This window comes from Acomys minous (genome assembly GCF_964271855.1).
Source record: "Acomys minous genome assembly, chromosome: 2".
In the NCBI taxonomy this organism is placed as follows: Eukaryota; Metazoa; Chordata; class Mammalia; order Rodentia; family Muridae; genus Acomys; species Acomys minous.
The window spans coordinates 144,788,925-144,815,428 of record NC_140484.1 but is presented as its reverse complement, the minus strand read 5'-3'; positions in this window follow the sequence as shown (position 1 = coordinate 144,815,428).

Sequence of the window (26,504 nt, the reverse complement as noted above, 5' to 3'; positions counted from 1 at the left end):
ATGGCTGACACAAGTTCCACCCCAGGACCCCAGCAGTAGAAGGGCAGACAGAACCAAGTGACCCATGATAGATGTTCCCTGACACACACACACACACACACACACACACACACACACACACACACACACACACTCACACATGTGCACACTAACTATATAACTATTAAGAACTTCAAGGAAATAACAGTAAAAAGAAAAAAATTGAAAGAATGTAAGAACAGACTATTCGGCAATACTCAACAAGCTTAAGACACTCAACCTCAGTGAATGCAAAACACCAATGGGAGGCTTTCATTTGTCACTGGGAAGGCTCCAAATAACCCAGTGTAACATGGACTTCCTGAGAAGTGTATTTACCACTCAGTCCCAACAGGAATGACAACTTTTTGTTTGGTTGGTTTTTCAAGACAGGGTTTCTCTGTGTAGGCTTGGCTGTCCTGGACTTGCTTTGTAGGCCAGGCTGGCCTCTGTCTCCCTGAGTGCTAGGATCACAGGTGTGTGCCACCATGCCTGGCAGGAATGACAACTTTCACTATCACTGTGGATAAGCTTCATTGTTTTCGTTAAAATCATGAATGTGTGTGATCGTGGTCCCAGCAACTCGATTCCCAGTTATCTACTTAGAGAAATCAACCATAAAGACTTTTACATGAGTGTTAACAATGCCATCATCTGATGGTTAAAGTTGTTAGGAATGTTTTGTCACAAGTAGAAATGGACAAATAGATTGGGATACAGAACTATCTGGTAGCAAGAAAATGTCCTAAATAAAAAAGGCGAGCTGGAAACTAAGTGTGACATTTCTACCCCTTAGGGGGAAATTGCAGAGTACTAAGGAGTTCTAAGGATGAGAACAAACATGCACATGTGCATATTTCAAAGGTGAAAAAAAAGGAAAAATTTTATTTTCATTTTCCATTTTAGTTGCCTTATAGTCAACTATGGTCTGAAAAGTATTCAATGGGAAATTCCAGAAAAAAAATTAATTGTATGTGAATTCCCATGTCATCCACTCTAAGTCCTGAATCAACTCTGCCCAACTGTGCTGTTCATTACCTGGTGGCCATCTCAGTTACTGGGCCAACTACCATGGTGTTTCCAGTGCTGTGCTCAAGGAACCCTCCTGGGTCAGCCTGATGCTGACCTCAGTGTCCACCTAACATTGTCCACCATAAACGCAGTATATCATCTCTCATTGTCATCAAATGCTGAGTATAGCACAAAAAGACACTTAAGGAAAAAAAAAAGCTAGGGCTAAATAGAAAGCTCAGTGGTTAAGAGCACTTGTTGCTTTTTCAGAAGATCACAGTTGGATTTCCAGCACATACGTGGCATCTCACAACCATATGTAACTCCAGTTTCTGAAGAGCTGATGCCCTCCTTTGGTCTCTGCAGGTGCCAGGCACACACATACGCAGTGTACAGGCACACACGACAAGACACTGAGGCACAGAAAATTAAAATAACTTTTTAAAAAGATGATTTATTTATTTTTATTTTTATGAGAATTGATTGGCGTTTTGCCTGGATATGTGTCTATGTGAGGCTGTCAGATCCCCTAGAACTGGAGATAGAGACAGTCGGAAGCTGTTATGTAGGTGCTGGGGATTGAACACAGGTCCTCTGGAAGAGCAGCCAGTGCTCAGCAACCCCTAATAAGTCTTTTTTTTTTAAATAAAAAGTCTATATTGACATGATTTTGTTATAGTATATTACTGAAGTTATCCTAGTTTATTGTTAGGTATTGTTGCTAATATTTTCCTGTGCCTAGTTTATGAGTTAAACCTTGTCATAGGAATATGTATATAGAAAAAGATATAATACACACAGGGTTCCTTATTGTAGTGACTTCAGGTATCTTCTGTTTATCTTGGAGTTTATCCCTGTGCATAAGGAAGAACACTACACATTTGAGTTTCATCTGTGGAGAGAAACTGCATACGAAGAGATTTCTAGAGGGGAAAATGTAGAAATCAAAGGGTAGGGAAGAGTGTGTATCAAAGGTTACAGCTCTTAATCTTCAAGGTTGGCGATGTGAGTTCTTTGTTTACCAAACTGGGGTCTCAGGCTGACCTTAACTCTGATCCCCCTGCCTCCACCTGCTGCGCTTCAGGACCTGCCTAGCTATGCACACCATGCTGAGCTATGAGGAGTGCTTTTTTAAAAAAAATAATTGTATTTCTCATATTTTTGTGATTAAAATTACTTAAGATGTGAAAAGACCGGGTTGATAGCACGTCCTACCATTAACTCTGCCACAACTGAACAAGCAACCTTTACTCTCTCCATATTTCTTCATTAGTGCAAACTCAAATGTACTTTAATGGTGGAATGAGTTTTAAATTCTGCCCTAAAGTTGCAATTTCTCTGCTACTAATGGTCTGAGTTAAATCCTTCACGTCTTCCCCTTAGCTAAACCAGGACTCCTCGTGGTTGTTGGCTAAGGTTGAAAGCCAGTGCAAAGCTGGTAGGTACCTCCTATTTGGCATTATGGTTCTACGCCTATTTTTGTCTGATAGATGTCCCCAACTCGCCCAATGACCCCATTCGACAAATCTTTCCATGAGCATCAAACATCCGAGCGAAGGGTTACAAGTAGAACCAGAGAAGCCCAGACTGAATTAAAATATCAGGTTGTTGACAGAAGAGAAAAAAAATAGCCCCTGCTAATAACCTGATTCGACGTTTGATTTATGTGGCCCTAAAAGGACAGCCATAAAAAACGTGTAAGTGAAGGTGTAGTGCCAAGTGATTTACAAAGGCCCTGGGAGTGCGGGCGACAGAAAGCAGTGAAAGTGAGAGCTATAAATCCAGACCAGGAATCAGTGTTTGATCCCTTCACCCTCCAAGACCCGAGCGCACGGGGGTCGTTCACTGGTAGCACCTTTTATTCAGCCTTTAACATGATAGATATTTCCCTAGTGTCCAGGTTATGGCTGGCACTGAGCAGGGCATGGAGTCTAAGTGTGCTTCTTGGGGTGCCTAGAGAGTAAGAGAGAAGCAAAGGCTAGAGACCAAACTATTGACAAACCCATCACGTGACAAACCAAGCAGCTGAGCTAGAGGTAACACGGGTCTTCTGCAGAAGATGGAAGCGCCAAATTAACTTGATTTAACAAGAGAAAATCAAAGAAAGGAGCCGTGTCTGTCTCTGATATCTCAAGAAGTTCACCAAGGAGAGGAAAAATACGTCATCTCCAGATGATAGTGACAGCAGTGAATTTAAGAACAGCACTCCACCCACCAATATGCGCTGAGCACTTCTTTTGTGCCGAACACCATTCTTGACTAGTCTAGGAGTGGCGCAATCTGTGGTGATGCTGCCAGCTGACACGACACACAAAGCCACAGGAAGCCACTCTTTAGTGGACACGGAACTGTATTATGCCAAATAAAGGAAGCCACCTCTCCTTATATCAGAAATCTTCTGATTACTCGGAATAATATGCTAGAGTCTGATCAAAGGACAGGGGAAGTTACTTAGGAAGGTGATTAGAAAAATCAGCCTCGGCTCCAATTTGAATAATGAGGCTCACCCCGTGCAACAGTCTGGGGAAGAAAGTTCCAGAGAAAAGCAAGAAACAGAACTGTGCTGGGACAAGCCTGGAAAGGCTAAGGAACGCAGAGGCCATGGGATAGAATGACTGAGCAGATTGGACACGGAGATGCAGGCACGACAAGACGAGGAGCTCTGTGAGCTTTGGGAAAGAATTTGGATTACCTCCCCGGAGAAGGGGTTCACACAGGCGGGGTAGATCCTTGCATCTTCCCACCTTACATCTGGTTTTATATGCACCGGCCCTGAAAGCTCCTGTACAGTGACAGCATGCCAACCACACAGCTCTGGAGTATACGTAGTCTCAAAGATCAACACATAAAGCCACAGTAGTTGAGGTGGCACAGTGTTAGGCCAGAGACAGACAAAGGAATGCACCCAAAGATTTAACAAAACTCCCACATACATAGCCACCTGACTTACAAGGAGTCCGAACTGTTGTTCATTATGGAAAAGAGACTCCCAGAAGATTAAATACAAATGAAAAACAATACATATTCTAGAAGAAAACATAGAATATCTTCATGACTTTGGGGTAGGAAGGAATTTACTTTTTAATTTAATTTAATTTTATAAAAAACATAAAGCACAAACCATGAGGAAAGCGGGCCCACTGAGTGTTCTAAATAAAAGATTCATCAAAGATTTGGCATATGCAAGGTATCACCGCAACCCTTGTCATAACCATGATCTCAGTGACAGGTCATATGGCAGACCTTCAGTAACAGATCTTCACACTGACTATAGCTGGCCAGTCTTCCTGGCTGGATGCAGACTGAGGGGTCACCCAAGATGCAAGACTTTCTGGGCTAAGTTTGGGAAAGTCCCAAGTAAAGTGGGATGCTGTGTTGCCTGTGACTGATGATTTACAAGCCCATATATTCAGGTGGTTGCTAGACATTACCAACTCAGTGTCTTTTGGGTATCTGAAGCTCAGTCCAACCTTGAACTCCTGCTCACTCTCCTCATTCTCCAACTCCCTGTTCACAGTGTGCGGCTTCCCAGCAACCTTGCTGATAAGTACAGATACCTTTCCTTACAACTCAGTCAGCTACATTGAGCCCATGATGGGCATTTTGGACTAAATTACAACAAACAGAACAATAAACATTCTTTGGGAAGTTAATATTCCAGTAAAGAAAATGGGCAACCATCAGATAAATGCTAAGCTATTCAATATGTCAGGGCTACACCAAAAGATAGAGCAGGGGACAGGAAAATGGATACTAGAATAGGATTTCCTTAAGCCAGTATGTGGTGATGTCTCAAGGAGATGAGTAAAGTCTGGAGTGATCTGTTCGGATGAGCTATCCAAGGACTTCAGAGGAGACTGTTCCTTGCCAAATGATATAGCAAGTCCAAGGGATGTGGTGTGACTGAGGAGTGAGAAAGAGGCCAGGGCCATTGGACTTGAAAGGCAAGGCAAAGGTGATAAAAGATTGTCAGGATTAACAAAGGCAGATTAAATGTGGCCTTGTTAGAAGCGTGGCTTGCCCTCAGTCTCAGTGCAATGGGAAGCTTATAGAGTATGGGAATCACTTCATAGTCTTTATTTTAGAAGGCTAGTGCTAGGAAGGACAGCCATCCACAAATGAAGACTCATCACAGAGGGAGCACAATATCCCAGGGAAGGTGATGACGACTAGGGCTGTGGTAGAAAGGAGGGAATAGCGAGAAACTATCGGGTTACATACATCTTCAAAGTAGAACAGACACACTTAGATAATGGGTTTTGTGTTCATTGGATGAAAAAAATAAGAAGAATGAAAAATTACTCCAGTGTTGTCTTCATCATGTCCATGGGCTCCTCAGTCACTTGTCTAGCCCTGGATACTCCCATCTGTCCCTGAAATCTGGTCAAGGGCCAACAGTGCTCTGGCTGGCTCCTCTCCGTGTACTTCACCCTTCCCAAACCCTATACAACACCGTCACTGGGATTTTAAAAAGAAACACACTAGATCCCTGATCATTTCCCTTGGTGATTAGGACAGAAATCCATGATTCTCCTTTGTCAAGGTGATTGACAGAAATCAATTATGAGACTGGTTGTTAATTTCTGGTTTCTCTTCCAGCATGTAAAACTGATAGAAATATCTGCTGTGCACATTTTTCATACTGTTCTATTCCTTCCGTGGAGCATAGTGCTTTGGTCAAAGTGTGGAATTTATTTATTTATTATTTACATAAATGATCAAATATTTGAAAACTGTGTCACATATGAAGTCAATAGAACAATAATCTCTCATACAAAGTCTCACAAAGTGTTTGACTTTTACATTCTTCCTGAAAAATGACTTTAAGATCTACTTTAGCCAGCTGAAAAAGAAATGCATCAAAATTTAAAACTCATAAATAGTAAAGTCATGGTGTGGAAGAACTGGTAATGAGCAACTGAAAGCATTTAAGGACATAATTTATTCTAAGTAACTGTGGCAAATATGGTTCCAGAACAGAGTGAGAGTGTCATAAATAATTCTTGAAAGAGAAGGTCCTTAATTTATAAAATTAACAATAATTAACTGGGTAAAATTATCATATTACACCAATTAAAATGAGTGGCAGCAGGTAAAATAAGGATGAAAAAACATGCATTGTCCATCTTCATTGAAGGTGGGAAATAATTAAAGATTCTCTCGTAACATATTTCAAAGGATATATTTTATAAAAAACAAAAGCTTAGCAGTTACAACCACTCCTTATCTTGCAGAGCACTGGGATGTGGTTATAAGCATCTATATTGGGTCACTCAAAATCACTATTTACTCCTTCTCCAGGTAATCCAACACTCTCTGCATCCACAGACACCTGCACACACATGCACATACACCTACATACAGACACACATAAATAAACAATAAATACATCCTTTAAATGTTCATATTTTGTGTGTATGAGTGTTTGCCTGTGTGTGTGTGTGTGTGTGTGTGTGTGTGTGTGTGTGTGTGTGTGTGTGTATCTCTGCATGTGTATGTGCACCACATGTGTTTCTGGTGCTCAATGAGGCCATAAGAGGGAACGAGAGTTAAGGCTAGCTGTGAGCTCTCACATGGTTCTGGGAACTAAACCTGGGTCTTCTGCAGGAGTAGTAAGTACTCTTAACTGCTGAGCCATCTCTCCAGCCACAAATATTCTTTTAAAAATTAAAAGAATAGTATGAAAGCACAGAATTATTCTTCCCGTTATGATAGGAGAGTCTGTGCTGTAACTCTGTCAGAAAGAGTAACTATGAAGACTGTATAGATGTGCACAGAAAAGTAGCTTTTTGAGAGCAAAGAGAACAGCCAAAGCAGCCAGGACCGTGGTGCACATGGCCTCTAAGAGGAGAGAAACACATCAAGTCCCATAATCACTATTTCTTTTCCTGAGGCGGGGGACTGCATTTCACAGTTCAAAATATGGAACATAGCCAGTGAGCAGAAAATGATAATATAATGATTATGGAAGTTTCATTTTCCTGGAAGACAAAATACTGGAATGGCAAGCGTTCGGGATGATCAGGATGGAGAGGCCAAGATACCAGAAGGAAAGGAAGCTCAGAGACTCCAGCCCTTACTGCCACCTCAAGGTGTTTGCTGGGTCTGAGCTAGATATACTCTCAGAAGGGGACAAAAAACATTAAAACAAGAACAAAGTGACTGACAAGAAATAGAAATGCCAAGAAGAGTTCCAGAAACCTCCAAATGGAGCAAGGAGATGTAGGGCTTTCAGCTGAGACATCTACTCAGGGATAACAGCCCATAAATAAAGCAGCCCGTGTGAGCCCCGAAACCCATCCTCAGTTCAAAGCATCTGGGCTTTGGGATAAAATGGTAACTTAGAAGTTATCTCAAGTTATCTCCATGTGGCCTACTAAAGAGTGAGCCAGAATAAAAAGAAAGGAAAGGAAAAGAAAGAAAACAAAAGAAAGGCAAGACCTTCAGAAACCCACAGAGGAAGGAAAAGTTAACTGGAACATGGGGAGGAAACTACAGGTAATGCCCTGATAGGAAATAAACTCCAGAGTGTTGTTGGGGGAGAGGGGCTTGCCTACCTCTCTCTGAGTGCTTCTGAGAACCGAGTCTTCAGACTCAGGCTGCTCAATAAGAAAACCCTCAAATAAAAGCAGAACGAAAAACACACCGACTGGTGCACACATCCAAGAACAAAAACACAGGAAACGTGACCAAACAAGGCAGCATGGCTCCTCAGAGAAATGTAACTATTCAACTGCTGAACAAAGGCTGCTGAAATGTGGAGACTACCAGACGAAGACTTCAAAAGTCCACTTGTGAAAAAGTCAGTGGCTTGAAAGAGGACAAAAATGAGCAGACTCACTCAGTGTGGGATGTGTAAAGAAAACTCAGCAAAATAAATGAAAAGGTCATCAACATGGAAGAAAAATAAAGCCAGGAAATACAGATTTTTAAAAAATATGATTGGGAAATGAAAAACTTTATGACTCAAATAAAAAGAACAGTAGAAAGTAGATTCAGTGACATGCCCCCACCCTTCTCCTAAAATCATGAAGAACGAGGTTGATAAAAATACTATGTGAAAACACCCATAATTAAAAAGTAAATAAGCAAACTAATTAACTCCAGGATATGATTAGGAGATCAAAATCTAAAAACACATCAGAGAGATGAATCTGATATGGGATCCAATTCAACGAGAAGTTTCCCCAAATATAGAGAAAGAAACAGGCAACCAAAGACAAAACACATTCAGAACCCGAAACAGGCACCATGTTGAAGAATTTCCCCATGACACAGTAGAGTCAGGATACCAACGCAAAGCTGTATGGGAAAGATACCAGCCCACAGAGGTAAACTGACTGGAATCACAGCAGCTTGCTCATCAGCAGGAAACCAGGAAAGTACAAGATGGTTTATTTATTTATTTATTTATTTATTTATTTATTTATTTATTTATTGGAAGTAGATAACTTCCAAACACAGTGACTACGTCTAGCAAAGCTATGTTTTTAAACTTTATGGAGAAATAGGGACACCTGACGGCAAGCACAGACTGACTAACACACTTTGTGGCCGCGAATTGAACAGTGAGGAAGATGCTTACAGGAGTTAAAAAAAAAAAAGGAACAATCCTGATCATACGAGAAGAGGAAAGAATAATAAATTTTATGAGAGAAATAGATGGACAAAGGAAAGCTAGAAAGGAATACACCATGCGCAGTGGAGTAAACCCCAGCCCCCCAACACTAGTACAGTGCTGCCCACTCTCTCCCTACTCCCCCCACCCCAAAGGACTGAAAGTGGTGGATCCACAATATCTGAAAACCCTAAACGAGTCCTTTTTCCTTTATAAGTGAACCATCTCAATTACTATTTGTTATAGTAACAGAAAGCTAACACCAGAGGGTTGTATTTCCAACACAAGGAAAGTGTAAGTGTTTGAGGGATGGGTGTGCCAATTACTATCATTTCAACTTTGTAATGGATAGAGATCTTACACTGTGCTGAATAACTATGTGAAATGCTTATGTATAAATATGAAAATATTGTCTGTAACACAAGTAAGTAACAAAATAAATCACAGGAAGGTAACTCCACACGCCTGTTAGAATGGCTAGAACCTAAAAATACTGTTTATAGCGGATGTTGGCGAAGAGGTAAAGTAGTTAAAACGTTCATATAATATTAGTAAAAGTATGTAATACTGCAATATCCTTAGAAAATATTTTTATTTTCTAGCATAGTTATACATCCTTATCACATGACCCAGTACTTCTGAAATAAGACTACATGCCTAGAAAAATGTGTGTGTGTGTGTGTGACAGTTCAAATCAACTTTTGTTAAAATGGATAAGATATCCATCAGTTGGCAAGCCAATAAACAACTTTTGGTGTATTTATATGTTGGAATACAATAAACTACTGATTCACTTAATAGCATGGATGAATCTTAAATATAATGGGTTAAGAAAAGGAAAGGTAACATAAGCTGATATGAAATTATTTTAGAAAATTACAGTAATTGAGCCCTTAAACTTGAGTGACTTTCTGCAAAAGAGCATGAAAAAAAAAACTATTTGGATAGTTGAAAAATAATATGTTCACTTCAGTGGTGATTGGTCACAAAAGTATTTTAATGTTCAATAATGCATTAATCTATATGATGGATGCATAGTACAGTATTCAAACCCAATAAGAGAGTTTATTTTATTGTATAATAAATTCTACCCTAATCAAACTGTCTTATCATAAATTGGGTGGCTTATAAACAGCAGAAATTTGTTTCTCGGTTCTGGAGGCCTGCAGATCTATGGCTGATATAGTTCACAGATTGCTGCTTCTCACTGTATCCTCACATGGTGGGAGGTGCAAAGTTACTCTCCAAACCATCTTCTATAACAGACACCAAAAAACATTTACAAAATCTCTACTACCTAGCCATCTCCTGGAAGCCTTGTGTATTGACGTCATCATTTTTTGGATTAGGACTTCAACATATGGAAGAGGCATGAACATTCAGACCACAACACAAATTATCTTAAATTCCCACCTTAGAAAAGCCAGGCAGACAACAAATTAAACCAAATTGAGAAATAAGAAAATAGAGATAAGAACAAATGTCAGGGAGAGGTAAAATAGGTACTATAGGAAACCAATAAAATCTAAAGTGTATACTGGTGGAAAATAAAACAAATAAAAATAACGTTAATTTTCTAGTGAAACAGAATAAGGAAAATGACACAATTGCACCGTTTTGCTGATATCAAAACGAGAGGAAAAATCAGTACAGATGCCACAAGATCTCAAAAGGCCAGAGGGTGTTATGAAAGATTTTATGTCAATAAGCTTTACATCATGGGTGAATTGATTCAAATCATCAAAGCTAACATAAAGAAATGAAATATTGGGATAACCCTATTATTGTTAAACAAACCAAGTTTGTTGTTGAGAACACTGTTAAAGGGAGAATTCCAGATTTAGATGCTTTCACTGGTGGGTCATAGCAGGTGTTTGAGATACCGTGGCACTCCTGAACATCTTCAGAAAAGACACAAAGGGAAGAAAATTTTAAGTCATTTTATGAGTCCAGCATTACACTCGAGGGAAGAAGGCAATTTCAGAAACACACACACACACACACACACACACACACACACACACACACACACACACACTGTAATGAGAAAAGACTTAAAAGTTAGTAATAAAATATTATTGACTCTTGCAATATACAAAACTAGTAATATATCCTGTCTGAGTGGGATTTATTCTAGAAACATAAGGTTTATTTAACACTAAAATAACAACTAACAGACTAAAGGAAACTCATGAATTAATTAAAGAATAAAATCATGATAAGTTAAATAGCTGCAGAAAAGAAGTTGAAATATTCAATACATTCATGGTTTAAAATATCTCTCATAAAACTCAAAATATAAGGAGGCTTCCTTTCTTTGACAATGTGGGAAACCAAAGTCCTCACAAAATACTCATAGGAGTGTGTAACCATATAACGTCTTTTGGAAAACAGTTTAGCAGTTTCTTACAAAGCCAAAAAAACATGTCCCTTGTGGCTTAGCAGTTGCTTTCCTAGGAATTTACTCAAAGGAAATTAAAACCAAGGCCTATACAAATGTTTGTTCAAGAATATTAATAGATGCTCTATTCAGAATAGTCCCAAACTGGAAAGAAGCATAAATGCCTACCAACTGGTGAATATATTAAAAAAAAAAAGTGTGGTGCTTTATATAATGGGGCACTATCAGAAGCAAATCTCTGATATATGCCATAACATGAATGGATTTCACAGCTGTTCCACTAAATGAAGTAAGCTGCAAGCCAAGAGTGTGTAATGTATGGAATATATAAAATTGTACATTAATATACTTAGGCATGTAACATTAAGATGCAATTAAATATAGAAATGTGTTACTGTAATTTTTAAAAGGCCAAAACACTAAAATAGAGTAAAACAATTTAGACAATATTCTTAGAAGTGTTACCGGTTGTCTCTGGAAATGCATGTGTTCTTTATATTGACAGGCTTAGCGGTTACACATGCATGAATTTGTTAACAGTCATTGGCACATACTTATTAATGGAACACCCCATTCTGTGTGTGTTTGCACATCAATTTAGAGGGCAAGAATCTCCAAATCTCTTTCAGAAGTTCATATGCTCCTTTCCCTGGGTGTGCAAACTGTCTTCTTGTTTATGTGTGTCTTGAAATCTGTGCTTAAACCTACATAAAGCCATTGTCTTAATAAATTTTAAGCCTATGTATAACTTGTAACATTGATTTAAAACTTATAAAGAAAAAAATTAATACATTCCTGCGTTGGCTAGTTTTATGTCCATTTGACAGAACCTGGAGTCATCTGACAGGAGGGAACCTCAGTTGAGAGAATACCTCCATAAGATCTGGCTGTAAGGTGTTTTCTTAATTAGTGGTGGATGGGGGGGTGTGGGTTGGCCGTCCCTGGGCTGGTAGTTCTAAGTTCTATAAGAAAACAGGCTGAGCAAGCCATGAGGGGCAAGCCAGCACCCCTCCATGGCCTCTGCATCAGCTCCTGACTCCAGGTTCTTTCCCTTCCTGAGTTCCTACCCTGGCTGCCTTTGATGATGATACAGAACTGTGAGTGAAGAAAACAACCTTTCCTTCCCAAGTTGCTTTGGTCATGGTGTTTCATCACAGCAATAGTGACCCTAACTAAGGCAATTCTTGTACTCACTAAAGAAGATCTTTTAAAATCTCGAGTAACTGGGCTTGATAAATACCTAGAGAAATGGACTCTATGAAGTCTGTGTGTGATGGGAGCCAATTGAAAGTGAAGAAATAAAAACGACGTAGCTGACACCGAGTACTCAGTAGACAGATTCCCCAGCAGGATTAGCTGTTCAGCATTGTACTGGAGAAAGAAGATTACAAATTTCAATACTTCACTGCTAAATACTAAGTTTAAAAGGAAATATTTAGTAGAGCTAAAAACACTAAGTATGCTTCAAAATGACCATAGAGAAAAATTAATGAAGGGGAACATGGTCCAAAAGAAATAGAAAGGAAAGATCAAATATAATAAACATAACAGGACAAGAACAAATGAATAGATCAGACATGACAAGCAATATAAATAATTTAAACTCTCCAATTAAGAACAGATGTCTTCCTCAGTAATATGTGTACTGAAAACACATTAAAGCCATACATGTCCAACCACAGGGAAAGGCTAGCTCATCCTTCCACCGGAATGTAATTCCATAGTTAAAGTTGGTAATGACAGAAACAGTTAAAAATTGGGGACACAAATACTAAACCCAGTAAGAATTCACAATTTTTATACAATCTCATAGACTCAAAATAATAATATAAGGAAAAAAGGGTAGAAGAAAATTATCAAATATCACTAGCAGATTATCAACAGGCAAGAGAACTATTTTCATTCTATTTGTTATTTATTCTTCTTATAAGTAGTCTAGATTCCTCTGAAGGAAATGAATGTATTACTTTTATTATTCTATAAACTGCATGTGAGAACATAAGTGATGCAAAACATGCCAATATTACATAAAAATCCCCCTTGATACTCTGACCCACACACTTCTCGTTTTCATGCTTTTTTTTTTTTTAAGAAATTATTTTGGTCTGCTTCCGTTGTCACCTGAGACTTTAATGATCATACATTAAGACTAAGAAAAAATGAAAATTCAAAACTTCTATTGCTGTTAAAATAGGCACAGTGTCCTTGTGGATGGGATGCTGTGACAGAAATGTCTGCATAGAGGAATTTGAATGTGGCCTAGGTTGTCCCTTGTTTCAGATCTATTGTATACAAGTCACACCAGAGGCATAAATGCAGTTTAGTTGAATCTATGCAGATGACATTAAGATTCTCTTGCATGTAGATATTTAGGCTGGATGTGGAGGCATCACTCAGAAAAAAAACATGATGGTAAGGAATCAGTAGAGGAATGTAGGTAAGAAGAGGCTTCCCAGAGATGCCATAACCAGACCCCAGAGGCACTGGATGGTCTGGGAGGCTGGAGTGTGCCCTGGTGTTTGTAACAAAAAGTCTTCAGTCTTCAGGCTGGCTGTAACTAAGCCCTGTCTGAGGTTTGGCTTTCTCGTTTATAAACTAGGGATGTCGGCCATGTGGAATTGAGTTAGGTAAGGAATGTGAGGATTGGCACTGCGAATTGATACCATGGTAGATCACTAAGCACGAGCTGCCAAATCAAAGCCTGAGCTCGTGCCCCAGGAAGCTGTCTCGATGGCTTCCCTGTTGATAAATTTTTGGAAATCACACAAAGCTTAAGCAAGCTTCTTTTGACTAGAGACATTAAGCTGGCACTTCTATCTTCGGGAGGGATCAAATTCAATTTTCTGATGCCCCAAGGCAGACATTCCCAGAGAAGCACACATGTGGTTTGGTGTGGTTTCTTTGAAAACACAATTGCTTCACACTTAATCATTTCTTTTTCAGGGAAAACATTACATTAGCTACTGTACATGGGTATGTATCTCATCTCTTTTAATTAGATGCTAATTAATGACTCACAAGCTTTAATCATATCAGTCTGGTAATACTATTTATGCCCCACAGAATAATGAACTACTTTATAAGAAATGAGCGTGGCACATGTTGACATAGGAATACATCCAGCCATAATTCGCTTTGGGTAAATATCCCACCCAGACTTGGATTCTGAACAATTTACAAGGCAATGTTCACATGGTGTATTCAGGAGGCAGGGACTGTGGTCTACCCTGTAGAGGGAGAGGAAGGAGGGGAAGAAGAGAAATTCCACAAAGGAGGTCTTGTTTGTTGGTTGAGTTACCTGTGTTTCCCCTAAGGAAGGGCCCCTGCCCCATGCTGCACAAGGAACAGGAGAGGCTGGGTACATACATAGTGCCTAACGGAGCTGCTCTCTGCGTGAGGGAAACTGTGACTGGCACGTGTCCTAATCCTGCTGAGAACCGGCTGCATGTGCGAGATGGTCCAGCCAAGTTCACATGGTGGCAAAGGTCAAATGAGATAGGGTGGAACCAAGACGGGCAAAATATTCCAGTTATTCCCAGTGAGGACTAGAGATAGCAAGCAAACATTCTGTGTTCAGGTAAATATGCTGATCCTGGGCACGCCCCTGGCCTGTGTGCTCTAAGAACAGAACCCAACTCAGTTGCTGTAGGAGACATGCAGCATAAGCTCATATTCCAAAAGCAGGCTTAGAGAGGGGAGCAGCGACTGGCTGGAGAGAGAGATTGTTCAATGCTTGGCAGCTTACATCCAGTACCACAGGGCAGCATGGAATAGATGCTCCCAATCCCATTTGGCAGATGGACCGATGAAAAAACAAATAGCTCACCTGTGACACATGGGCAGCAAGGGACACAGCCGTGGTTCACACTGCAGGTGGTTATATTTCTGTCAACTTATCACAACATAGATAAGGCCATGTAAAAAGGGGGAACCTCACTAGAGAAAAGTGCCTCCATCAGATTGGCCTGTAGGCAAGTCCATGGGGCACTGTGCTGGTTAAAGATTGACATGAGAAGGCCTAGTCCACTGTGGACAGCAGAGGCTCAGTTGGCATTGTTTGAATAAGTAGCTGTTGCATAACAAAGGCTGCCCTTTATGATGTAAGCAAGGACGTATCTGGATTCAGATATGACCACACATTACTAACTCCATAGATACTCTCCCCTGGTAGCTTCCGACCATTGCTAATGGCACCCAGCGAGCCAGCAAGGCTTATCTCAGCTCTTCAGAGGAAACACGCAAGCACTACTGGGATGATGCTAGCGAGTGACAGATATGAACCGGGTAGATGAAGGTACCAATATGTGGCCTCGGAACTAGCTAGCTCTAAGTTTGGCCTGTAAGCTACTGAAAGCCATGAAAGGCAGAAAGAGCAGGCAGGTAAGGAAGGCCAAAACAGAGGAGAAACAGGTAAAGAAATGATAACAGGGAGTGGTAAGTAAACTCTGTCTTGGAGCAGGAAGGATGACCATAATTAGAAATACCAGGTGAAGGGCTGGAGAGGTGGATCAGTGCTTTAGAGGACGCACGTTCTGGTAGCTCATAACTATCTGTAGCTCCAGCCCCAGAGAAGCCAACACCTTCACACAAGCATGCATCCCACAAGTGCAGGAAAAACACCAATGCACATAAAATAAAAATAAATTAATCATGTTTTAAAGTTAAAAAAAAAAAAAGAAAGAGAGAAAGAAAATGAAAAACCTCCAGAGAAAAAGAGAGAATGTCAGTGCATATTTTGGCTGGGAATGGTGGCACATTCCTTTAACTCCAGCACGCAGGAGGCAGAAGCAGGCAGATCTCTGTAGTTCAAGGCCAGCTTGATCTACAAAGTGAGCCCAGGACAGCCAGGGCTCTGTTACAGAGAAAACCCTGTTTCAAAAAACCAAAATAACAAACAAATTAACTATACCAGAAGAACAAGAAAGAGGAGAAGGAGGAAGAGGAAGAAGAGGAAGGGGAAGGAGAAAAAGGAGGAGGAGGAGAAGGAGAAGAAGGAGAAGGAGGAGAAGAAGAAGAAGAAGAAGAAGAAGAAGAAGAAGAAGAAGAAGAAGAAGAAGAAGAAGAAGAAGAAGAAGGAAGAAGAAGAAGGAGAAATGGCAAGTGAGCCAAAGGAAGCTAACCTGTTTAAGATGTCGCACAGGCTAGGAGGTGAGAAAAGTGTTAAGCAGATAGGCAGGTGATTATAAAGGGTATGGGAAAGCTGCCTCTGCCCCTGGAAGCTTTGGCTCAGAAAGCATTGACTGGGAGTGTCCTGGCTAATGTTCAGCTGTCAGGATCAGGCAGATGGTTCTCAGTCTGACATCTCATGGGGAGAAGAGGCCTGTCTCCTGGTCCTCGCATGCGTGGCCTCCTGGGTACTTGGAGTCCCTGCCCCTGCATCCTATTTACAGGATGTCCTGTTCTTCACACTCGGAAGCTCAGCGGTGCACGTTAGCACAGTACTCTATCCTCCTCTCCAGAATCCCCCTCTCTCAATTCCCAGGTCTCCTCATGAGATGGACTGCCCTCACCACGCTCAAACACGGCCTACACCTTTTAAGAGGAGCGTATCATCCTGCCACTCTGCCTGCCTGTTTCTGCTACCCTCCCCTCCCCGCCAATGCCCCCCCCCAGCCAACTCTTCCAATCCTCTCTTTCTAGTTCTACCCCAGACGTTCGTGCAGCAAGCCACACCACCCAGGCAACGTCTTGCTGTCGAAGGCCTTAATGGACTTACTGACAGAGCTGTGTGCTTAGGAAATGAACAATAAATCTTTGCTGGAAGTGAAGTAGAAACATGACTAGGTTAAATGAGTGATGTGCCCCAGGGCTCAGTAAATACAGTAGTCAGATAGGGGTTTGGGAGGCTCCATGAAACAGGTTATTCAAATTGATATTGAAGGAGAAACAAGGAAGGGAAGGTATTTCAGGCGGCCAGGGACGCCTGCATAAACACATCAAAGCCCATATGCTCCCTCCCAAGCATCTTAACTCTTCATTTTATAACAGGATCAGATCTTTTCTTAGAGTGACTATTGCCTTCCCACCTTTGGTCCATATGCCATGACCTGAGCTGTCTCTGTGAATGGATGTGAACCCAGGGGAGTGAATCAGAGCATGTGATGCCTCTAGCCACTATCATGATGGGTACAGAGTGCATACAGTACTGCCAGTAATTCCATTACGGCTTTAGGAAGCAAGCTATTGTCCAGGTTGTGTGGCATGTTGCATGGATGCTTGGGGTGGAGTCTTGGGAGGGAAGGGTGGAAGAGTTGGCTGCGGAGTAGCAGACACTGGCAGGTAAAGAGATGGAGTGGTAGGCTCTTGAGTCAATCGAGGAATATGGTGCAAGACTTCATTGGTGGTTTGGTGTGCTGCCCAACCTGAGGTGGGAAGGATCTGAAAGTAGAACACAGACACCTTGATCTCTGGAAAAGAGTTCTAAGACAGGATCGACTGTGTAAGAGCCAGAGCTAAGAGCCAGAGCAGGGTCATGTTTTGTGAGTGATGCTCCTGTTAGACACACCCCTGGGCTTGTATCTGGAAGAAGATAGGACTAAGAAGTGATGGTGATTTTTTTTTCAAACCATTTGTGTTGAGTTTTCTACCATTCGCAACTGAAAGGATCCTGATTGATGTAAGGATGAAACCCAACAGTGTGCCTGACCATACCAAATGTTCAGCTTTGAAGGACGTGGAAGTCCTACCCTTGAATTGCAAGAGGGAACAGGGAAGACCACAGAGACTACATCCAAGGAGGCTCTGGACCATAGAGCAAAGAGGAAGGTTGGAGGTGGATGCTGGGGATAAAGCAATAGATGACAAGAGCTTTATCGTCCTCATCTGAAGCCACCAAGCAGAGCTGAACAACAAGCTCCTTGGCATTACCTGCAGGTCCCAAGAACGGTTGGCCAGTGTGGGACCAACGGTGGCCTGGCAGCCAAGACACTCCAGTGGTGCTTACCAGGTCTTTGAGCTTTCTAACTTGCTTTGTGTAGCCAGGAAGCCAAATTACAGTGCCCTGGTTTACGAACTTTTTTTTTTTTAATTAGAAAAGCCATCTCACAAATCCTACACCAATGTTTTTAGTAATACATATTTTGAGACTGCAAATAGTGAATCAGAATGGCTCCTGAGAGTTCAATATGGTGTGTCTTCACCCCCCTCCCCAGACAGACGGACAGACAAGTGACTTATGCAGATGCAGTCTATACATTCCGCACAATTTGACCATGGTTAAAGGGAATTTATATTCTGATGCAGATAAAATTGAACGTGTCAACACTAATGCATTTTTCCAAGAGAATCACCACTTTCACCATAATTTCCATGGAAAATTTGTGTGCACACGCAGTAATAGACACATTTATAACATCAAAAGGATTCAATTTTCTTTTCAATCATACCACAGTATGAATCGCTTTTCCTATTGAATTTAACAATGAGGCACATTACCAGAGTCTAAAGGATGGGACACTTGTCTTGCTCTTATGAAAGTACGTCAAACAATGGGTAATACATCACACAATGTCTCGGGTTAACTGAGCCTTTACACGGGCTGGCTGCTAATTTGCTTGGGCCAGCAGAATGTCACTTTTATTTAATTTTGCCAATAAGATCAGCAGGGATCCGAACTCTGTTTAACTCCTAGTTATTAAAAGAGGTTTTTCTTGTTATGCGAAGAACTCATTAATTCATGTCTCCCCTAATTCAGAATTTGAGGCCTTGGGAACAGGAGGTGGGGGGATGCTTCATCTCTTCGACGAAGGAAGCAATTTCATCTGGTACACTTGCATCCAAGCTGGCTGTGGAGACTGCACCAGGGACCAAGGCCTTTAGAAGCATGCTGGATATTTTAATTATAGTGTTTATAGGTGAGTCTCAGAGAGGCTAATCTGAAAAACTCCAGTGGGGAAAACCATTAACCTATCTTTTTTCATTCATTCATTTGGTCATTGAATTACCCATCTACTACAGCCACCCTTATATTCAATTTTTTTTCCTTATTTGTCAAAAGAGCTTGAGTTTGGGGCTTGGGTGACAAATGAACAAACATCCTCCTCTACAAAGGCAGCGGTAAGAAGCTGGGAACAGTCATCTGTGGCTACATGCACAGCCCTGAGACTCTCTGTTTCCCTGATCTGCACTCTATGCTCTGGGAAGCTGATGAACCTTGTCAGGGACGCCCTTGCCTCATGGCTTCTGGGTATATTTAGTCAATAAGCAGCTTTGAGAGTTAAAGAGGGTAGAGAGACAATGAAACGAGAATACTTGCTCCCACTGCTCTTTGAGAGAAGATGCCAAGAGTTGATTGAGTTCCCCTACCTGATATCGTAGCTCCCATCAGGTCTTTTTGCTTTTGTTTTTTAAAGAGACAGGGAGGGGGCGGGAGAGGGGAGATAAGAGAGAAGCATTGGGTGGGTGGAAGAGAAGCTCTAGGAAGAGTTGAAGGAGGGGAAAAGCATGACCAGAATATATTTTATAATTTTTTCAATAAAAATATTTAGTGCCAAAGATGTAAAATAATTAATGTCTTATTAGTTATGTGGTCTAGGACAATATTCTCTAAGTACATTTAATTAAATAAAGTATGTCAATGATGCCCTTTAAACTCCAGCATCTGACCTAGTCATTGAGGGAATTGAGGACACTAAGACAAGGAAATGATCTGGGACCGCGTTTATCACAGTTGGAATTTGGAGAAGTCCAAAGATATGAACAGGTGGTGTAAAGAAAAATCTAGAAAGGAAGGCCTTTGAAACATGTATGAAACATGTATGTGCCTAGGAATATGTAGGTCCTGAAATATGTATGTGCCTAGGAATATGTAGGTCCTGAAACACATATGTGTCTAGGAATATGTAGGTCCTGAAACATGTATGTGCCTAGGAATATGTAGGTCCTGAAACACATATGTGTCTAGGAATATGTAGGTCCTGAAACATGTATGTGCCTAGGAATATGTAGGTCCTGAAATACAGATGTGTCTAGGAATATGTAGGTCCTGAAACATGTATGTGCCTAGGAATATGTAGGTCCTGAAACATGTATGTGTCTAGGAATATGTAGGTCCATATCTTTTGAGCTCTTTGACATGGATCTCCTATGACATAATGGGCACTTGCTGACTCAAAGTAATACTTTCCAAAACAGAAACAAACAATTTTCTATGTACTTATCTGCATGTGATCAGGGGAATATGACAAAAGCTGGGATTCTACATGAATTTTCATGCCTCAGAGATAAAAGCTAATCAGAATACTGGCTGCCACCTGCTCTTTTTGCTATTTGAGCAAGAATGTCTGTTATCTTATTTAATCCACAAAATCCCATGAGAGTCACAGTGGCATCCCTGTCCTGAAGCTCAGCGTTCTAAGGCTCACTGTGTGACTTTTCTAAGTTATATAGCTACTTAGAGGCACGGCAAGATGTGAACTTGGGTTTCTCTATCTTTCTAAGTAAAGCATCAGAAGACCTGGGTACCAGTTGACTCATAGCCTGAATTCCGAGTGAGCATAGATGCTGCTCTTCCTCCAACAGGCTTCTTAAGATACCCTCCCTGTTTCTAAAACGGGCAGGCTAGCATCTCTATCAACCAGAACAGAACTCTATGAGGTGGAAGAGAAGCTCCCAAGGCAGGGCCTCCATCCCCTCATTCTGTATTGGACTCAAAGTAGCTCAGCCTTTCTCTAGCACAGAACAGTATTTTAATTAATATTCATCAAGTTAATGGAGGAATAAGTATATAGATATGAATACTCACCTAAACCTATGTTTAAAAAAAACAACTCTAGTCTAGTGTCTTTCAAGCACTGGTAGAATCATGCTGACACATCAGCTCCAGAGGGGAGTTGCTGTCATACATAGACAGCATGGTATATAAACAGAGAAACAGGTGCCCCCTGCTCCAGTTCCTGTTTATATTTCTATACTTTCCATAAACACTTCGTTCACACTTCCATCAGTTCCTATCCAAATGATCACAGCTTCTCATTTGTGAAGGATGTGGCCGCATCAGTTTTTCCCTATGGACAAGGTGATTCCCTCTACACCTCCCCAGGGCCAGAAGCATTTTGTTGTCACCGGTATCCTGTTCCCAAGGCAGAGTGGAAATGATTTTAGCCCTCCAGAGCATTTGTGAAAATTGAGGAATTCAAATGAAGGCCATCTGTGATTTTTCATTGTCTATCTACAAGACTTACATTTTTGTTTTGTTTTATCATGAGGATACTCCATTTCTCCACATATTTCTCTGTATGTGCCCTGAGCTAAGTTGGCAGGATGTGTCCTAGCCTATCAGGTGAGTCCAGGTAGACAGCAAACTGACACTGACTTTTGCAAATGACCAGAGGAACCAAATACCAAGAAAAGACCAGGGGCAAAGAAGGGACACTGTCTCTAAGCCTCAACTTTTTCTTTCAGAGCAGTGTGTAAGGCCATATTAGAAATACAGCTTAGATGTGTAACAAGAATGCCAGTGCCAGGCATGAGAAACCTCTCTTCGAATTGTTGGTCAGGAGAGGCCAAGAGACCCACAAAATACTGGAGGCTACTACTGCCACCATCCCAGAACGTGAGTGCAAGGCCCGATTTCTAGAGACACAACACACTTCCGACTCAGACATTGAATTAAAATTGAGCTCAAGGCTGGGGAGGTGGCTCAGCGACTATGAACATCGCTTGTTCTGGCAGAGAACCAGAGAACCTGAGTTCGATTCCCAGTGTCAGCACGGCTCCTCACTAGGATCTGTAACCCCAGTCTCAGTGGATGCAATCTCTCAGAAATCCAGGCAAAACAAAACAAAACAAAACAAACAAACAAACAAAAAAACACCATCACTACCACCACCACCACCAACAACAAAACAATGTGCAGAAAAGGAGCAACAACAACAACAAAAACAAAAACAAAAAGAAAGAAAGAAAGAATGAAAGAAAGAAAAACTGAGTTCAAGAACCAAGCTGTAACTGACATGGAAGCCTCCTTGCTCAATACCAGCTCTAGTAGTATCAGAAGGTGCTACGCAAGCTGCCAAGGGAGAAAGGCAACCAACAAGCATGGCAAGATCTCCCCAAGGATGCAGTAGTGGTGTTTATATCTTGGGGTTACCAACAACCATCTAATTGGACTTAAGGCCCACTCCAGAGGAGGGAACCCATGCCTGGTACTGCAAAACCTAGTCAACTAGCCATTGCTGGTGAGGTTATGGAACCCAAAGGAGAACTCAATACAACCACTTTTCCTAAGCCAGTACAGCTCCTAATTGCATTCTAAATACTTATCCTTATCCCCACAAATAAATGTAGCTCTCTCCCCTCCCCCCAAAAGCTGCTTTTTTGCAGAAAAAAAAAGGCCATTATTTGCTTTGCAAGTCTGAGCAGACGAGACCTGCTTGGTTTGTTTTACAGGTATTTAGTTGGTACTTACCGGGGCTCTCCTCTCTGGCTCTGTACTATATCCTCTGTCATTTGAAGATTGTGCTGAGGCCATCCTGTGAATCCCATTCTGTGAGGAAAGAAAGGCATGGTCAAATGTGTCTAGTAATAAAAAGCAGTAGTGTGACACTACCTGACTGTTTCAAGAAGTCATTGTATTTCTGAGTACTGCCTTTCACCTTCCACATGCACAGCTTCTGTTCTCCTCCAGTTTTCAAGAGGAAAGAATGTTCCAGAGTCAATGATGCCAAGACATGTATCCTGGGAAGAGAGAAATCTGGGTAGATGCCTCAATTATAAAACTTTTCTAGATGAAGGAGATAAAAATAATCCACCACTAATTTTTGGAAGACTGTACCAGTCCTTGTCTCTAATACAGCATCCTACGAGGCATTTGTCACCAAGATGGTCATTTCCCAAGAAAGGTATCAAGTACCCAAGAGGCTGGGTAAGACCTCTCAGGATTTGTGCTTGGACGTTAGTAGAACTGGCTCTCAAAACCTGTCCTGTCTGATCTTCCCACAAGTCAGTGCACTTCTGCAGAGAAGACTGTGGGAAATTGGGACTCTCAAACACTTAGCCTTTCGCTCAGGATTAGCACAAAGCAGGAGCTCTGAGCAACATGGAGAACGGGGCAGGGGATCCCCAAGGCTCAGAATCAGGTTGATGGTCCGGGAGAACTTTTAGAGCGTGTTTTTTTTTCCTCCCTGTCTTTTGCTCTCCCCTAGCTGACTAGATAACCCTGCACCTCCAGGGACAGAAAGCAGAACTTGATGCAGGAGAGAATCCTGAGGTGAAGGGAAAGAACTCCAAGGAAGGTTCTGTCAGAGATTAAATGGGTTGAAGTGGAAAGAGAGCAAGCAAATGGACATATTGGATGTCATGTGAGCACGCTTTTTAAAAAAAAAGTAATTGAAAGAAATTGATGCTGCTCTCAAGTTTCCTTAAGATAGACTCTTGTAGCCTTTCAGACAATAGAGTGTTCCCTGGCTGTGGAAAACCCTAGAATGAAGCAGAGCCGCCCTCATGGCCACCCAGTCACCCTGTGGCTGTGAACCACAGTGATGCATGTGAGGAGCTCTCTTTAAAAGAATAAACTATATAATTTCAGTTAATATTAATTTGTATAAAATGACCCACTCTGTTTAAAAAAAAGCCACAGTGTTTGGATTTGTGCTTAAATGATATTTTTGGAGTGAAAATTAACACTAACATAATATATGACTCCAACAAAAATAGTAGTGTATTGTGTTAAAAAGGACTGTATCATTTTTCCAGCATTATGTAACATAGTCTGGTGTTCCCTCTCTGGGTTCACACTTTGTGATTTCAAATGCTATACCATGGGCTGGTTAATAAAGTCATTACCTGAGTGTCACAGCACTCTTAAACAGAAAACAGGGAAGAAATTAGTGCACATTTAACCACAACAATGCCAACTATTAAAACAATGGATCTGGCCACCCTATGGGGGTCACATAACTAAGTGGAAGTTGCAAAAATAGTCAGGGCACTAAAATATTTCTAGATATACAATGACTAAAACTTAAGCCAATGAAATTCAGGTAGTGCTCGCCTGTGTTATATCATGCATATCATTGTAGCCTTAGTTCAGAACACACACACACACGCACACACACACACACACACACACACACACATGCACACACAGGCACAGTTTGTACCAAGCATACCTTCAGAGCCTCCAGTGCCAATGAGAGCTGCCCACAATGCCTCTGCTCAGATCCTAAACCTAGACTGCTGCATATTATGGGCTGTGATATTACTCTACATACAAAGTTTTCGGCTGTTGTAGAAACAAAATGGTTTAGAGCAAGAAAGCAGAGCCTCCTGTTACATGCCTACCATTTTTCCTCAGTGGAAGTCTCAAACTAGTGTATCTTTGGTTTGCATTGTTCTTGAATGTTCTGAAGTTAGAACTCATTGAGTTGCTGCCTTGGTTTTCATTTTTTAAAAAAATCATCAAATGAATTTTGGCTTGGGGTTGGGACAATTTCTTATGTGACCCTAAACTTAGTTCAGTGGTTTTCATACCACGTATTTATGTGAAGTTGGTCATTATAAAATCAAGACGTAAATCAACTCTGAAAAATATTCAGTGTCAAATATTCAGCTGAGCTATAACTCTTTGTGTAAAAATCAAGAGGCATTCTTAAAGTAAGTCTGCCTTTGTCTTTAATGCTAAAACTATATGTAGCAAAGACAAGTATCTTTATGGCTTTTTAATCAGTAAATACTTTGTTCATAGACCTATTTTATAGGCCTATATACCAGACTGCAGAAAAATTTCTTAGGTGAAAAGGGGTCATGGATAGAAAATGTTAAAGAAGCTCTGGTCCTCAGCAAGTGTTGATTTCAGCGCCCCCTGCTGGCAGGGTAAAGGATCGTGTGTACAATAAGCAACTGGTGAAGAGTGCTGTATCAGTGATTGCAGGAAAGCCTGCTTATGGGAGTCTCATTCCTACCATCCTATCTGACCCTGTAAGACTTCGGGGAGGAGAAAGCAGGCTGTAGGCAGACAGGCTCCATGTTCTGTCATCTTAACCATCAGCATGAGGAGATCTGGAGAGACGCTGGCTGGAGAGAGGAAGTTGGAACAGTCCCAGAGACCTTGACAGAGGAGAGTGGGGAAGAGGAGGGCTTGACCAGAACAAACGCATCCTATGGGTACTGAGGGGATGGATGGAAAACAACAAGGATATAACACACGTGGGTTAACTCGTGGACTGGATGTAGATTTGGTTGGATGCCATAATAATTCCACTCTGCATGAGCAGATAATGCTTTAAGTTATGGAGTGGGGAGATGTTGGACTGCTTAGATCTGAGTCTTCCATATCTCTTCTTCAGGCTCCGCCTCCTTCTGCCATAGTCCCTTTATCTGAGTCCCTTGTTCTTCCAAGGCCCTTATTCAGACTGAGGACTTATCTCCAATCTGGGGGGAAGGGTAGTTTAATCTCCACATACGTGAGGCTCTAGACCAGGATGGAGACAGGGGAGGCTGAGGAGACCCATATTATAACAACTTCTGCCAAGTGAACAGGCACTGGGACCCAGAGGGTGAAAGCTCTGCAGTGGCTCAGCAGTCACTAACAACTAAGAGTTGGTATAAGATACCAAGGTGGCACATTACCTGGCGTCCTTCGGCTCAAGGTCAAGATTCTCAATGATGACTATTGATGACTATTGATGACTATTGACTGACTGGCTCAATGAACAGATGAGTCAACCAAGGAATGAACAAGGAGATAAATTGTGTGATTTGACATCGAAACCTTTACTCAGGAATGCTGTGCTGGCGGCAAAGAGCGGTTGACTAGGCCTGATGCTTTTGCTCTTAGATTTAGCTTTTTTCCCCTTTCTCATGCCTCCTCTTTTTCTTTTTGACTGGTACCCTGTATTCCAGGTCAGTCTGGTCCTTGGCTCCATTGCTTATCCCATGGATCATGATGCTGTGCTTTTTCTCTGTAGCTGGACTTTACTACTTTGTGGATTCTTCTTTCTTCCACCCTTCCCGCCCTTTCCCGCCCTTTCAACCTTCTGACACCAGATATGAGAGGAAAAGCATAGAAAGGAAAGGGAAGAGACCCCTGAGTAAAGGCAGGGGCTCGAAGGGGGCAGCACTAGCCTTCGACTACTCCTATTGATTAGGGACATTGGGACCCTTGGGGCAAGTTTGATCTTCGAGGTCAGGATATCTAATTTCTTCTTGTTTCTTCTTTGCACACGACTACTTAACAATGACCAACAGCTACCAGTAACCCACCCTGCGTCTTGGGGCCCTAGCTTTTATATACCGCCTAAAAAGTGCCCAGAATTCCAAATGTCACACAGTGCTCTGCTAGAGCATGAGGCAAATCACAGTCAGATGCTGCAAAGCAGCCCCATATCCCCATACCTCGTATCAAAATGAAAACATATTTTTATAATATTTCTGTGTTTTTAAGGAACCCAAAATTCCAAAATTCTCACTACATCATCCCTTCCCCATGTCCTGGGAGAAGGATTACAGGAGATTCCT